Here is a 15,164-nt window from a genome sequence, read left to right on the forward strand (position 1 = left end):
GCCCAGTGGTTGATCATCCCAGTCTTCATTTCCGAGCTTTTTAGTAGTACCTTAAAACCAGGTCATGTTTTTTAAACTTTTAATTTTGAAATAATAACAAATTTATGGAAAATGTGTAAGAATAATAGAGTACTTTTTACCTTTTACGCAGATTCACCAGTTTTTAACATTTCATCACTCTGTGTATGTCCCACACATATATATTCATATACAAGCATGAACATGCACACTTACATACTTTTTGTCAGTCTTTTGAGAGTAGGTTGCAAGGGGTAATGTTCCTTTACCCCTTATTATTTTCTTCAGTGTATATTCATGTGTCCTCAAATCTTACTCCCTTCCCTGTTGCCCCATCCCTTTCTCCTCTTTCTGCTCTATCCATTGTAGGTAAACAGTTTCATTCTTGTTTATCCTTTCTGCATTTCTTTTTGCTAAAAGTGGATATGTGTATTTTTAATTTCCCCATTTTTCTTATATAAAAATTTGTATGCTATATACTCACTCTGAACAATATATCCTAGAAATTATTCCCTACGATTTTATAAAGGTCTTTTCTGTTTTTCATAGCTACACAGTCCTCCATTGAATTTAAATACCATGGTTTATTCTATCATTCGCCTACATATGGGTATTTAAGTAGTTCCAATATTTACAATATATAAATAATGCTGCAATATTAACCTTATTAGTATTTTCCTATTTTTGGAAGTTTATCTTCAGAGTAAATTCCTAGAAGGTGGGATTGCTGGGTAAAAGGGTGAATGCATATGTAGTTTTGCTAAATACTGCCAAATTCCCTCCAGAGAGTTTGCCTCATTTTGTATTTCTGCCAACAGTGTGTAAGACTGCCTATTTCTCCATATCCTCACCATCAGAATATATTGTCAAGCTTTTGATTTTTTGCCAGTCTAGTGGATAATTATCTCCATGTAGTTTTAGTTTTCATTTCTGTTATGAATGAAGTTGAACTTGTAAATGTATATGTAAGGGCCATTTTTGGTGCATTGCTTGTTCGTGTATTTTGTCCATTTTTCTAGGATTTTTAGTTCCTTCCCCCCAAATTAATTCTTTAAAGACTTTTATATTAAGGATATTGGCCCTTTGTCTATAATGTATTGCAAAATTTGTTTTTTTGCTTTCCTTTTGTGCTCTTATAGTTTCATTTCTTTCACATTTACATCTCTGATCCATTTAGAGTTTACTCTTGTGTAAAGTTGTGAGAAATGGATTTAATTTTATCTTTTACAAATGACTATCCAGTTGTCTGTGCATCATTTATTAAAGCGGCCTCTTTGCCCCAGCAATGTGCTAGATTTTCATATGTAGTGTGGTCTATTTCTGGACTTTCTATTCCATTCCATTAGTCTGTCTCTTCATGCACTGATAGCACAAAGTTTAAATATGAAGGCTGTGTAGTATGGTATAATGTCTGATAGGGCTAATCACCCCTCATAGCTTTTCATTTTCAATGTTTTCTTAGCTATTCTTTTATGTTTGTTTTTCCAAATGAATTTAACTATCAATTTTGTAGCTTCAGCAACAAAAAAATTTTTTGGCTCTTTTTTGGAGGAATTGCATTAAGTTTATAAATTAGGAAGAACTGACATCTTGTATGGATGTCAAGTCTATTTTATATATTTCAGAAATGTTCTAAATGTTCTTCATAGAGGTTTTGAACACTTCTAAAATTTAATCTTAAGTATTTTGTCTTTTGTGCTGCTATTGTGATTATAGTTCTTCTCTTCCATTATATCTTTTTTTAAAAATTTTATTTATTTTATTTATTTTTGGCTGCATTGAGTCCTCATTGCTGTGCGCGGGCTTTCTCTAATTGCAGTGAGCGGGGGCTACTCTTCTTTGCGGTGGCTTCTCTTGTTGCGGAGCATGGGCTCTAGGCACGCGTGTTTCAGTAGTTGTGGCATGCAGGCTCAGTAGTTGTGGCTTGTGGACTCTAGAATGCGGTTTCAGTAGTTGTGGTGCATGGGCTTAGTTGCTCCACAGCATGTGGAATCTTCCCCGAACAGGGCTTGAAACTGTGTCCCCTGCATTGACAGGAGGATTCTTAACCAGGGAAGCCCTTCCATTATATCTTATAACTCGTTATTTTTATATATGAAAGCTATTCATTTTTGCATGATAATTTTATATCCTGCTAACTTGCTGAATTCTATCGTTAAAATTTGTTTTATCTTTGATGCGCTAGGATTTTCCAGGTGTAATTTTATGTGACTCACCAATAAAGATATTTTTGCTTCTTGTTTCAATTCTTATGCCTCTAATTTTTTCTCTTATCTAAGTGCATTGGCCTCCACCTCCATGTTAATATATCAAAAAAACTGGCAAACTGCAGACAGGGAATGTAAAGTTTTTTCTATACACTTTGGTGGAATGTTACCGAAGTTAAAAAACTGTAACTAAAAATAGCTCGGAAAATTCTTCTCCAGGCAAATTTTATAAATTTACCAAATAATAACTTCATTCAAGTGGAATTATACGATGTGTACCTTATTGTGTATGACTTCTTTCTCACAGTGTGATGTCTGAGATCATTCATGTTACAGCATGACTCTGTACTTTTTCATTGCTTATAGCGGATTCCACTCTCACCAGTCCATATCCTTGCAAAATTTTTGGTATTTTCAGCCTTTTTAATTTTAGTCATACTGATGGATATGTAATAGTATCTTCTTGTGGTTTTATTTTCATTTCTCTGATGACTGATGATGTTAAGGAATATTTCATATTTTTTGTGCAAATTTTGATGTCATCTTTTGGGATATATGTATTCAAATATTTTGCCCATTTTTGAATGGGTTGTCTGCCTTTTTCTTACCGATTTCTGGGAGATATATTTTATACAATTCCTTTGTTGAGTATATGTATTGCAAAATCTTCTCCAGTGGCTTACCTTTTTGTTCTGTAAATGATGTGTTGTTGAACAGAAGTTTTTAATTTCAACAAAGGTCAATTTGTCAATGATTAATGTTTCTGTGTCCTGTTTGAGAAAACCATGCTCTATCCTAAGATCATAAAGAGATTCTTCTGTGTTATGTCCCAGAAGCTTATCTGATTTGCCTTTCACATTTAACTCTACAGTCCAGCTGGGAGTTGATTTTTATGTGTGGTCTGAGATAGGAATCATGTTTCATTCTATTCCACATGGAGATGCACTGGCCTCAGCACCGTTTGTTGAAATGACAGTCCTTTACCCCTGCTCCGCAGAGCTATCTTAGTCATTAATTAACAGACCATATATATACAGATCAATTTCTGAAATCTTTATTCTGTTCCATTGCTCTATTTGGAATTAATTGCTATAGTTTTATAATGAGTTTGTTTTTGTTTTGTTTTTTTTGCGGTACGCGGACCTCTCACTGTTGTGGCCTCTCCCGTTGCAGAGCACAGGTTCCAGACGCGCAGGCTCAGCGGCCATGGCTCACGGGCCCAGCCGCTCCGCGGCATGTGGGATCTTCCTGGACCGGAGCACGAACCCGTGTCCCCTGCATCGGCAGGCGGACTCTCAACCACTGCGCCACCAGGGAAGCCCATGAGTTTTATAATAAGAACAAGTCTTCCATCTTTGTTTTTTTTCCCCAAGGTTTTCTTGGTAATTCTTGGCTCTAAAAATTTTCAAGTAAATTTTGTAATTATATATACTGCTTGTGAGCTAATATAAGGTCTTAACAAAAATACCTGTGTGGTTTCAGTTTGGTTAAAATTTTTTTTTATTGAAGTATAGTTGATTTACAGTGTTGTGTTAATTTCTGCTGTACAGCAAAGTGATTCAGCTATGTATGTGTATGTGTGTGTGTATATATATATATATATACTTTTTTAATATAAATTTATTTATTTATTTATTTTTGGCTGTGTTGGGTCTTTGTTGCTGTGCGTGGGCTTTCTCTAGTTGCAGCAAGTGAGGGCTACTCTTCATTGCGGTGCGTGGGCTTCTCATTATGGTGGCTTCTCTCGTTGCGGAGCACGGGCTCTAGGCACGGAGGTTTCAGTAGTTGTGGCATGCAGGCTCAGTAGTTGTGGCTCGCGGGCTTAGTTGCTCCAAGGCATGAGGGATCTTCCTGGACCAGGGCTCGAACCCGTGTCCCCTGCATTGGCAGGTGGATTCTTAACCACTGTGCCACCAGGGAAGTCTCTACATTCTTTTTTAATATTTTTTTCCATTATGGTTTATCTCAGGATATTGAATATAGTTCCCTGTGCTATATAGTTGGTTATAATTCTTAACTGTTGTTAATTGCAGTTGATTTAATTTAAACCTTGATCTTATTCCCAGGCTTGACTAGATATTTCCTTTGATAGTCAAAGAAACCGATTTTTGTTGCCAAAGCTAAAGTTTGCTGACTGAGATTAGGAAAATATCCTGTTCTTGCTGGTATCTTCCTGTTTCCTACCTGAAATGTTATCAACCTCATTGACCTGGCCTAATGTTCCTTTGCCCATTGGTGGCATAGCCCAGCCAAGAGAGGGTAATAATGTTTCTTATGCCCCCACCTCACCCACCTTCTTTTCCTCCAACTTGTTTAAAGCATGTGCTGTTTTTCCCTCCTCTCCTGAAACGCTTCCTACATTTACAAAACAGTCAATCCTGGCTTTCTTCCAGTTCTGATCTTCACTACCCAAACCCCTCTGCCACTCTGCCCACTAGTTTCCTTCCATCTTCATTTCCACCTCCTAATACGCATCTCCTTATATTCTGCAGGGGTCCCTTCTCCTCATCAGATGCAGCAGGTGCTACGAAGGGAATGAGGAAAGGAGGAAAATGAGGCAGAGAACTGTTTATTGAGTTGCTCTTCCATGCCTGGCCCAGGTATATATACACATTGTCATTATTTAATTCTCATAACACTACATAGTAGGCATTATTACCCTTTTTTAAATAGCTTAAGATCACACAGCTAATAAATGTAGGGCTGAGATTTAAATCTAATTCTATCTGAATCCAAATCTCGTTCTTTCCACATGACCACACTGCCTCCCATGAACTGAGGCATGTCCTGACTTGCTGCTTAAAACAGTCTCAAATCCTAATGCATCTTTGAACAGAGACTATACAGAAAAGAAAGGCAAAGTCCAAAGTAGAATTTGAGCTAGATCTCAAGTTGGTGGCTGGCCCAGACGGGGCGAACACCCAGAGGAGAGCTTTCCCTTGGAGAGAGACATTTCAGGTGGTTACAGGGATTCATATTAAACAATGAGCAGTAAATATGGGTGACTCACTGACCAAGTTCTTATGAATATTGAAAAGTAAATGGTTTCCAGTTGGTCCAGATAAAATCTGTAATAGATGATAGACAGATAGACAGAGAATGGGTGACCACTGGGATTCTCGGGGTTGATTCAGTTAGGTCTAATGTGTCCATCAACTAAAAACTTGTTTAACAGTAATTTCCCACAGGAAGTTTTTCTATTTTGGGTTTTTTTCTCCAAATCATATTTATTATTTTTTCTCTGATTATTTAAAAGAAACTATAGGAAAACTAAAAAGTACTAAACAACACAATGAAAAAAATATATATATATAATTAATATAGTAAATGTATATGTATTTGTGAATATAGCTGCTTTGTTTCTTTAAGATAAATTCTTAGACGTGAACTTTTTGGACGTAAAGTGTGGGTCATATTTTAAACACTTGGTAAAAACCTACAAATTCCCTTCTTGAATGGCCAGAGGACATAACTTTTAAAATGACAGACTGGAAATGCAAATAGCTAATAAGCCCAGGACTTTATTAGTAATTAAATTAACTTAAGGGACATATCATTTTTAACTATTGAAATAGAAGCTTTTCATTCATGCGATTTTTTTTTTTTTTTTGACTTCAGGACAGGTTTAATTACTCCAGTTAAGGATAGAGAGATAGCACCTAGAGTAGTGCTCCCAGCCTTGAGGTTTCAGTAGAACACTGACTTTCATTAAGGAAAATAGACCAAATATTGCTAATACAGAGCCACTGCGTTTTTCAGGCACGTCAATTAGGAAAGCTCCTCCTTGAAAATGGATGAATAGTTCTCAGAAAAAAGAGAAGCCATTGTTCCTCTGAACCACCCATGGACATTCCAGAGAAGAGGCAGATAGAGAGTTAGATTCTAGAAGAGACGGCAGCAAGGAGCTAGGCCCTTACGCAGGTGGCGGTGGCCAGCAGAGAGGGTGCAATGAGCCCCAGGCCTCCCTGGTCCTAGGAGAACGCTCTGGACCAGAGGTCTGCGAGAAGAGGCCGGGTAATGCCACCAGTCTTCACAGACAGACAGGCCTCCTCTGGACTGTAGCGCAGCTAAGGCTCCTCTTCCTCATACCAGCACTGTTCACTGAAATCAAGGGAAAAGGCTGCAATCTCTCTAGTGGCTGAAACCACGGTCTGAGCCATGGGTTGTGTTACAGGTGTTGGTGAGGCCAAAACTCCCACGAATTGAATCTGGGGCCACGTGGCATGCTCAAAACACTCGGGTGGGTCCCATCCCTCTGGGTCCTCCAGATCTGGATGGCATCCTTGTGGGAGAATTTAGGCTCAGACTGGCCCACTGGCCATGAACTCCACCAGCTGCTGAGAGAAGAAATGCCCTCCACGTTCTTGGTACAACTTCTGGCAATCTTCCTTTCTCCACAGAAATTCTCTCATTCGTACAGTGAGGAACTTGTTGCTCTGAATCTGCTGATGAACAGCCTCCAGAATCAGTGGGTGAACAACTGCAGGCTTGATCGGGGGCAGAGTGAGGTGGAGAGCATGACGGCTCCGCAAGATCGAGGTCATCTGTCTCCTGCCATCAGAGAGCCTGATAAGAGACCCATCAGGGCTGCACTCCCCACCCTTCCTACTCTGGAGCCCTCATTCATTCGATATTGAGTGCCAGCGATGCATCGGACACTGAGCAAAGGCAAAAAACAAAAACAAACAAAAAGCAAAAAAAACCCAAATAAAAACAACCCACCATAGACATGACCTCATGGGACATTTAGTCTAAAATACATATACCATTTATTGAATTCTGTTTGCCAGGACTGTGCTAAGCACTTTATAAACATTACATCTGATCACCACAAAAGTCTGTGGTAGTTATTGTTACCGACTGAATGAGGAAACAGATGTTCAGAGACTGACTCACATGTCACATGGCTACACAGGCTGAAGATTGAATCTCAACCTTGACTGACTCCAAAGAGCTCACCATCAGCTTCTGGATGAAGAGGATTCTTTCAGAATGCATTTCAAAAAATCAGTTCAGGGCTTCCTTGGTGGCGCAGTGGTTGAGAGTCCGCCTGCCGATGCAGGGGACATGAGTTTGTGCCCCGGTCCAGGAAGATCCCACATACCACGGAGCGGCTGGGTCCATGAGCCAAGGCCGCTGAGCCTGCACGTCCGGAGCCTGTGCTCCACAGCGGGAGAGGCCACAACAGTGAGAGGCCCGTGTACCGCAAAAAAAAAAAAAAAAAAATCAATTCAATGACTGGGTGTTGGTTAGGGTGCAGGGAAGTGGTGTTCTCATGTTGCTCATGGGAGTATAAATGGATATATCTTTCCTGCAAAGCAATCTGGCAAGATTATCATAAGCCTTAAAGAGTTTTCATCTTTACCTGAAATTCCATTTTTTGCATTCTACCCCAAGGAGAGAATCAGAAATGTGATCAAAGATTTATGTACAGACATACCTCAGAAACATTGCAGATTCAGCTCCAGACCACTGCAATAAAACTAATATAATAAAGTGAGTCACATGAATTTTTTTGTTTTCCCAGTGCACGTAAAAGTTATGTTTACACTATACTGTGATCTATTAAGTGTGCAATAGCATTATGTCTAAAAAAGAGTACATTCCTTCATTTTAAAATACTTTATTGTTAAAATATGCTAACCATCATCGGCACCTTCAGCAAGTCATTAATCTTTTTTCTGGTGGAGGGTCTTGCCTCGATGTTGAAGGCTGCTGACTGATCAGGTGGTGGTTGCAGAAGGGTGGGGTGACTGTGGTAATTTCTTAAAATAAGACGACAGTGAATTTTGCCCCATCAATTGACTCTTCCTTTCAGGAACAATTTCTTTTTAGCATGCAGTACTGTTTGATAGCATTTAGCCCACATAGAAGTTCTTTCAAAATTAGAGTCAACCTTTTCAAACCCTGATGCTGCTTTATCAGTTAAGCTGATTTAATATTCTAAATCCTTTGTTGTCATTTCAACAATCTTTCCAGCATCCTCACCGGAAGTAGATTCCATCTCAAAACACTTTCTTTGCTCACCCATAGGAAGCAGCTCCTCATCCGTTAAAGTTGTATCATGAGATTGCAGCAGTTCAGTCACATCTTCAGGCTCCACTTCTAGTTGTCTTGCTGTTTCCAACACATCTGTGGTTACATCTGCCACCGAAGTCCTGAATCCCTCAAAGTCATCCGTGAAGGTTGGAAACAACTTCTTCCAAACTCCTGTTAATGTTGATATTTTGGCTTCTTCCCATGCATCATGAATGTTCTCAATGGCATCTAGGATGGTGTATCCTTTCCAGAAGGTTTTCAACTGACTTTGCCCAGATCCATCAGAGGAATCACTATCTATGCCAACTGTAGTTTTACAAAATGTGTTTCTTAAGTAATAAGACTTGAAAGTCGAAATTACTCCTTGATCCATGGGCTGCAGAACGGATGTTGTGTTAGCAGCATGAAAACAACACTTATCTCTTTGTACATCTTCGTCAGAGCTCTTGAGTGGCCAGTGTGCATTGTCAATAAGCAGTAATCTTTTTTTCTAAGCAGTAGGTCTCAACAGTAGGCTTAAAACATTCAGTAAACCATGTTGTAAACAAATGTGCTGTCATCCAGGCCTTGTTCTCCCATTTCTAGAGTACAGGCAGAGTAGATTTAGCATAATTCTTAAGGGCTCTAGGATTTTTGGAATGGTAAATGAGCACTGGCTTCGCCTTCAAGTCACCAGCTGCATTAGCGCCTAACAGAGAGTCAGCCTGTCCTTTGAAGCTTTAAAGCCAGGCATTGACTTCTCCTCTCTAGCTATGAAAGCCCTAGATGGCATCTTCTTCCAATATTAGGCTGTTTCATCTCCATTGAAAATCTGCTATTTAGTGGAGCCGCCTTCAGTAATTATCCCAGCTAGATATTCTGGATAACTTGCTGCTGCTTCTACATCAGCACTTGCTGCTTCACCTTGTACTTTTATATTATGGAGATGACTTCTTTCCTTAAACCTCATGAACCAATCTCTGCTATCAAACTTTTCTTCTACAGCTTCCTCACATCTCTCAGCCTTCAGAGAATGGAAAAGAGTTAGGCCTTGCTCTGGATTAGGCTTTGGCTTAAGAGAATGTGGGAATTGGTTTGATCTTCTATCCAGACCACTAAAACATTCTCCATATCAGCAATAGGCTGTTTCTCTTATCATCTGTGTGTTCACTGGAGTAGCACTTTTAATTTCCTTCAAGAACTTTTCCTTTGCAGTCACCACCTAGCTAACAGTTTGGTGCAGGAGGCCTAGCTTTCAGCCTATCTTGGCTTTCAACATGCCTCCCTCACTAAGCTTAATTATTTCTAGCTTTTAATTTAAAGAAAGACGTGTGACTCTTCCCTGCACTTGAACACTTAGAGGCCACTTCAGGGTTATTAATTGGCCTAATTTCAATATTGTTGTATCTCAGGGAATAGGGAGGCCTGAGGAGAGGCAGAGAGATGGGGAATGGCTGGTTGGTGGAGCAGTCAGAACATGCATATTTATCAATAAAGTTTGCCATCCTATGTGGGCATGGTTTGAAGCACCCCAAAACAATGACAATAGTAACATCAAAGATCACTGATCACAGATCACCATAACAAGTGTAATAACAATGAAAAAGTTTGAAATGTTGTGAGAGTTACCAAAATGTAACACAGAGATAGAAAGTGAACAAATGCTATTGGAAAAACGGCACCGATAGACTTGCTTGACACAGCATTGCTACAAACCTTCAGTTTGTAAAAAACACAGTATCTGCAAAGTGCAATAAATGAAATGCAATAAAATGAGGTATGCTTGTATAACAGCTTGAATATTTGATAATAAAAAATGAGTGTATATATATATATATATAAAATATACTCTAACAATACATATTATTATAAGTTATAATAATATATGTAAATATATAGAGAGTATATATATACAATTATATATTATTTAATGTATCAAATTAAATGACATAATGATATAATGTCTGGAATTTGCTCCAAAATAATCTGGACCAGGGGAGGAGAAATAGATTGAAGCTGGGTGATGGATACATTTAAGTTTATTATATCATATTTCTATATAAAAAGGCTTAAGATGTTTATAATGAAAGATGATTCCATCAAGCATTATTTATTACAGTGAAAAATATGCCATGAGACAAAATATACAGCCGTTAAAAGGGATGTTCTTGAGAAAAATTTAGTAACATGGAAAATGCTCTCAGAATGATGTAATCAGGGCACAAAACTGATAAAATTTCATTTCAACTATGTAAAAAATGTAAAGGAAACGCACCAAAATGTTAATAGCAGGATTATGGTGATTTTTATTTTCTTATTTATGTTCTTTTGTATTATTTTACGAATACCATTTATACTCAGAAAAAAAAAAAGTAATGTACTGAAGAAAAAAGTCAATCTTTACTTTTAACAGGTCCCTTACTATTGTCACTGTCAGAGATGGGTCACTGGTCTGAGTAGCCATCTGAGCCCATGTGACCTGGGTGGTAGTTTTTGGTTACATGTAAAGGAGCTTGTTGGAGAGGAAATAAAACAGCTGGCTTTGTCATTTATACCCTATGTTTCTGCAGGACACAGCCAGTTGTGTTTATGAGAGATATTTCCATTGTCAAGGAGTGACGCTCAAATTAACAGCTCTGCTTAGTTCTATAAGTGTTTTGGAATTTTTTGTCTTTAGAAACATTCCATTGATGTTTTCATATATACATTCATTAAGTATTTAGTAAGAGCCTGCTCTGTGCCAGGCACCATGCTAGGTTTGGTTTAAAATATGAAAAGAGCAGAGTGCCCGCACTGAAGGAAGTTCAGTCTAATAGGAGAAACTGGTGGAGACAGTTATATCGTATAGAAAAGGCTGAGGTAGAGGTAAGCTCAGGACGAACCGTCAAACCCAGAAGTCACTTGCTGCTAAGATCTTTCACTTAGCAATTAAACTTTTGGTGTAGTATAAATGGTATGGTCTTTTTCATCACACAGTTTAGATTAGATATTATTACTCTGCCCTTAATTTCAGGCTTTTATGATATTCCTAATGTGACTTTTTTAAATAGTCTGACTGGTTGGCCAGGATCTGACCTTTACATTCCAATCTTACATGTTTACTCCACTGCAAATAGTACTTTTTTCCTCAGAGAAGTATGATCATCATATTTCAAACAGCACAACCTTCCTTGGTTCCCTTGCCTGCAAGCTGAATTTTTGACTGTAATTTGTCTTTATTATAGCATGAACTTTATAAAATAGAAGTCAGGGTAAAATTAATATGAGAAAAGGTGGCCTTTTTTATTCTGGCACTCAAAACCAATGGCTTCAATTTGTAATTCAAAAAAAAAAAAAAAACTCTTACGGAAGCATTTTTCAAAAGAGTATAAGATCAGCGAAAGCTATTGCTTATATCCTGCGAAAATGAGTTGCAGATCTGGTGATGCTTTCTAGAAATAGCATTAACAAAATTTTTATTTAGTATTGCTATAAAAAAAAAACCCCACTAATCATCATTCCTCCCTCTATAAAATGCAATATTAATCAAATGGCTTAAATATCATGCTTAATTATCCTCTTTCACTTTCTGAGGATCTGATTTGAAACAAAGCACACAGCAGAAACTAAAGAGAAGGAGGAAAAAATCGCTCAAGAGCAATTAAGAGCATAGAATTAGAGCTGGTGCTAAGAAATATGACTCAACCCGTAGGATTACAGAAAATCTCCTTGTAACATTAGTTCCATGGCTCTACCCATAGAACTATATTTTCTTCTCTTTGCCTCCTCAGAGATTGACTGAAGAAATCATTTTAAGTGGTTAACCAGCAATGGAACCAGAAAATACAGTTATTTTCTCAGAAGGCAGATTTTACATTGAGTTTAGAGGATGCAGTTTGTATAATTTTAAATGATTAAAATGTAGATATGTCCCTGGACCCTACTAGATAGAAAAAGGAGTATTCAGAAAAATTAAGATTTGCATCCTGGGTTGTCTAATTCCATGTTCAAAGCCTCTGTCACAGTCCTGGCCATTTCCCCTGTCTGGGTACTGGGCTAGGCTCTAGGAGGTAAGAAGATAAGAACAAGATCAATCTTAGCCTGGAAGAGCTGACAGTTTATTTGGAAAGACAGATAAATTGCAAACTGACTACCACAAGGGAAAGGTAACCTCAGAGAACAGCTCACATGGTATGGGAGCAGTTTTATTTATTTATTTATTTTTTCAATCAGATTTTTGCTAGTTTTTTTTTTTTTTTTGTCACTGAAATCATTAAAACAATTTTTTAAACATCTTTATTGGAGTATAATTGCTTTACAATGGTGTGTTAGTTTCTGCTCTATAACAAAGTGAATCAGCTATACACATACATATATCCCCTTATCTCCTCCCTCTTGTGTCTCCCTCCCACCCTCCCTATCCCACCCCTCTAGGTGGTCACAAAGCACCGAGCTGATCTCCCTGTGCTATGCTGCTGCTTCCCACCAGCCATCTATTTTGCATTTGGTAGTGTATATATGTCCATGCCACTCTCTCACTTTGTCCCAGCTTACCCTTCCCCCTCCCCTTAAATGAGAGATTTGGGGGCACTGACTCTGCTTGTTCTGGGATTGTGGCCGCCAAGGGTGTCTGAGAATATTCACAGGAGAGACAGCAATTGAGCTGGGTCTTGAAGAAGGAAGAGGAGCCTTTCTGGCCTGGGGGTGGGAGAGGGGATGAGTCTAGACAGAGAAATAACAGCATCTTCAAATAGATAGCACCATAAAATTGCTGGGCTGTGACAAGACCCCAAGATTCTAACCCTAGCAAACGGGTGAACAAGAAAAGGGGCTAATGTAAGAAAATGAGGGAAGAGTGGGATATGGTGAGTTTAGTTTGTAGCTGGTTGAATTTTAAGTATTCCAGGTGGAAATGTCCAACCGACAGTTGAATATATAACGTTGATCTGGAGCGTTCAAAGAGGTAGTAAGTAGAGGTACAATTTGGAGTGATTGGTGAGTGATGATGGTTCAACCAGTAGAGACGGCTGAGATCACCCAGGGGAACATTTAATTCAAGAGGAGGAGATAGTGAAGGATGGCACCCTAGATCACCAACACTAACGAGCAGGCCTGTGGGGGTTACAACAAATGCTACTATTTATCTACATCATGGGTTAAATGGGCTGTTATGAGTTGGTCCAATACCCATGCCACCATTTATAAAGATTCCTATGTAAAAGTGCAGAGTGAGTTCAAGCAACTTACAAATAAATTGGACCACAACCTGTAAGTTGCTTGTGTGTACTTCCTTTTACTTATCCTAAATATACCATTTTACCCCATGGCTCCGGTGTCCTGGAACTTGGAAAGGAGTTCCAGCCAACCATTTCCTGGAAACTAATGACCTGCCCACATGCTTTATGTCTGTATTCCATTTGACACTATCTTCAGCCATAGCTTATATTTTAGCCCTACTTGGTTCATTTGTAGCTCAAGAAAGATGACATCCAACTTTTGCCATTAAAACAAACTCCATGTGACTGTCATGTACTGGCAATGGTGCTACGGGCCCTTTCTTTCCCTCTGCCACTGTGATTGTCACCAGAGAAGGACTGTGGGAGTGGCGACTTTTTAAATCAAGTAGGGCTTTTCAGGAAACAATATTGGTGTTCAGTGAGCAATTGCTTGTGGTGCCAGGAATCTTGGTGTGGTGAGACTCTCAGAAACACCTTTCTAAGACCTCTGTGTGATACTGTTATTCTATAATTCTTTGTCTAGTTTTTATTAAAAATACTCGTGAAATGATCTGCTTTTTTAATTTTTTGTTTCAAGTCCATTTGAAAGAGTTAAACACTAAACTCTGCTCTCTGGTTTCTTTAACATGTATGACTATTATTAGGGACAGAAATATAATTACTATTTGGCACTGAAGGGGTTCAGAATGAGCATCCCTGAGATATGCCACTTTGGCTTATGGACTAGTTTGAACTGAAGTCAATTCAGGCCCCAAAGATTCAGGAAGAGCTGTTGCTGTTACTGTTGTTTTACCTCCCCCTTAACTGCCTAAAAGAATTTAGATGGAGGGTCTGGTCCAGGAAGAGAATTATCACCAGAGATAACTACAGAGAGTGTGGGCTACACGTGGAAACCTGGGGGAATCCAGCAGGACCTATCTGTTCAAAATCCTCTCTGTTCCACTCTCTCTGCACGGCGTGGCAAACATTTGTTTACCAGACATTGGCTTTTCCCATTTTCCTGTGAATTGCCTTCCTTCCCTTTGAAGCCACAGACCCCTACTGCCTTCTTCTTAGTTCAGAATATGGCATCTCAGCCTCAACTGCCTGACTTTCAGGGAGACTCTCACTGTCTGTTGGGATCCCATACGTATGTAATTAAATTTGTTTTTCTTTTGTTAATCTGCCTTTTGTTAATTTAGTTACTAGGCCAGCCAAAAGCACCTAAATGGGTAGAAGAAAATTCTTTCTCCCCAACAGCACATACTGACTATACACAGTGTCTTTGGTTCTGTTCAGAAGGCACAAAAGAAGAGCTGCTTCATTCTGGAAGCTCTGTGTCTTCCCAAATCTCTTTAGTTACTGCAGTAGTAATGCTACAGAACTGAGGAAGCCTCTGAGGGAGGAACTTCTCTTAATAAATTAGTCTTCATGTGAGGGGGTGAGGGGTGAGAGATGTTCTTTCATTAAGCACTAGGCTGTTCCAGGAGTTCAGGGTAAGTCGAGGATGGTGGTGCTTGGCTGGAAACTCAGGAGGCCCAGGCCTGGCTGAGCAGAGAGCCAAATGCCTGGAGAAGAAGAAGAAGATTCTAGAATTTATACCTACCCTTGTATATTGTGAGTGCCCCTGACCCCTTCAGGGCATACCAGTCCAACTTCCACCTCCAATCTGAGGGCCTTCTCTGGCCTCTGGAGCCCCCTTCAGCTACCTACTTGGCAAGCAGGA

At 39.1% G+C, this 15,164-nt stretch overlaps 1 pseudogene; it reads right to left on the reverse strand.

The window, feature by feature from the left end:
• Positions 1–6,196: 6,196 nt before the first annotated feature.
• On the reverse strand, positions 6,197–7,130 carry LOC101325703 (nucleoside diphosphate kinase 6 pseudogene; annotated as a pseudogene).
• Positions 7,131–15,164: the final 8,034 nt, after the last annotated feature.

Source organism: Tursiops truncatus, chromosome 8, assembly GCF_011762595.2.
Source record: "Tursiops truncatus isolate mTurTru1 chromosome 8, mTurTru1.mat.Y, whole genome shotgun sequence".
Lineage (NCBI taxonomy): Eukaryota > Metazoa > Chordata > Mammalia > Artiodactyla > Delphinidae > Tursiops > Tursiops truncatus.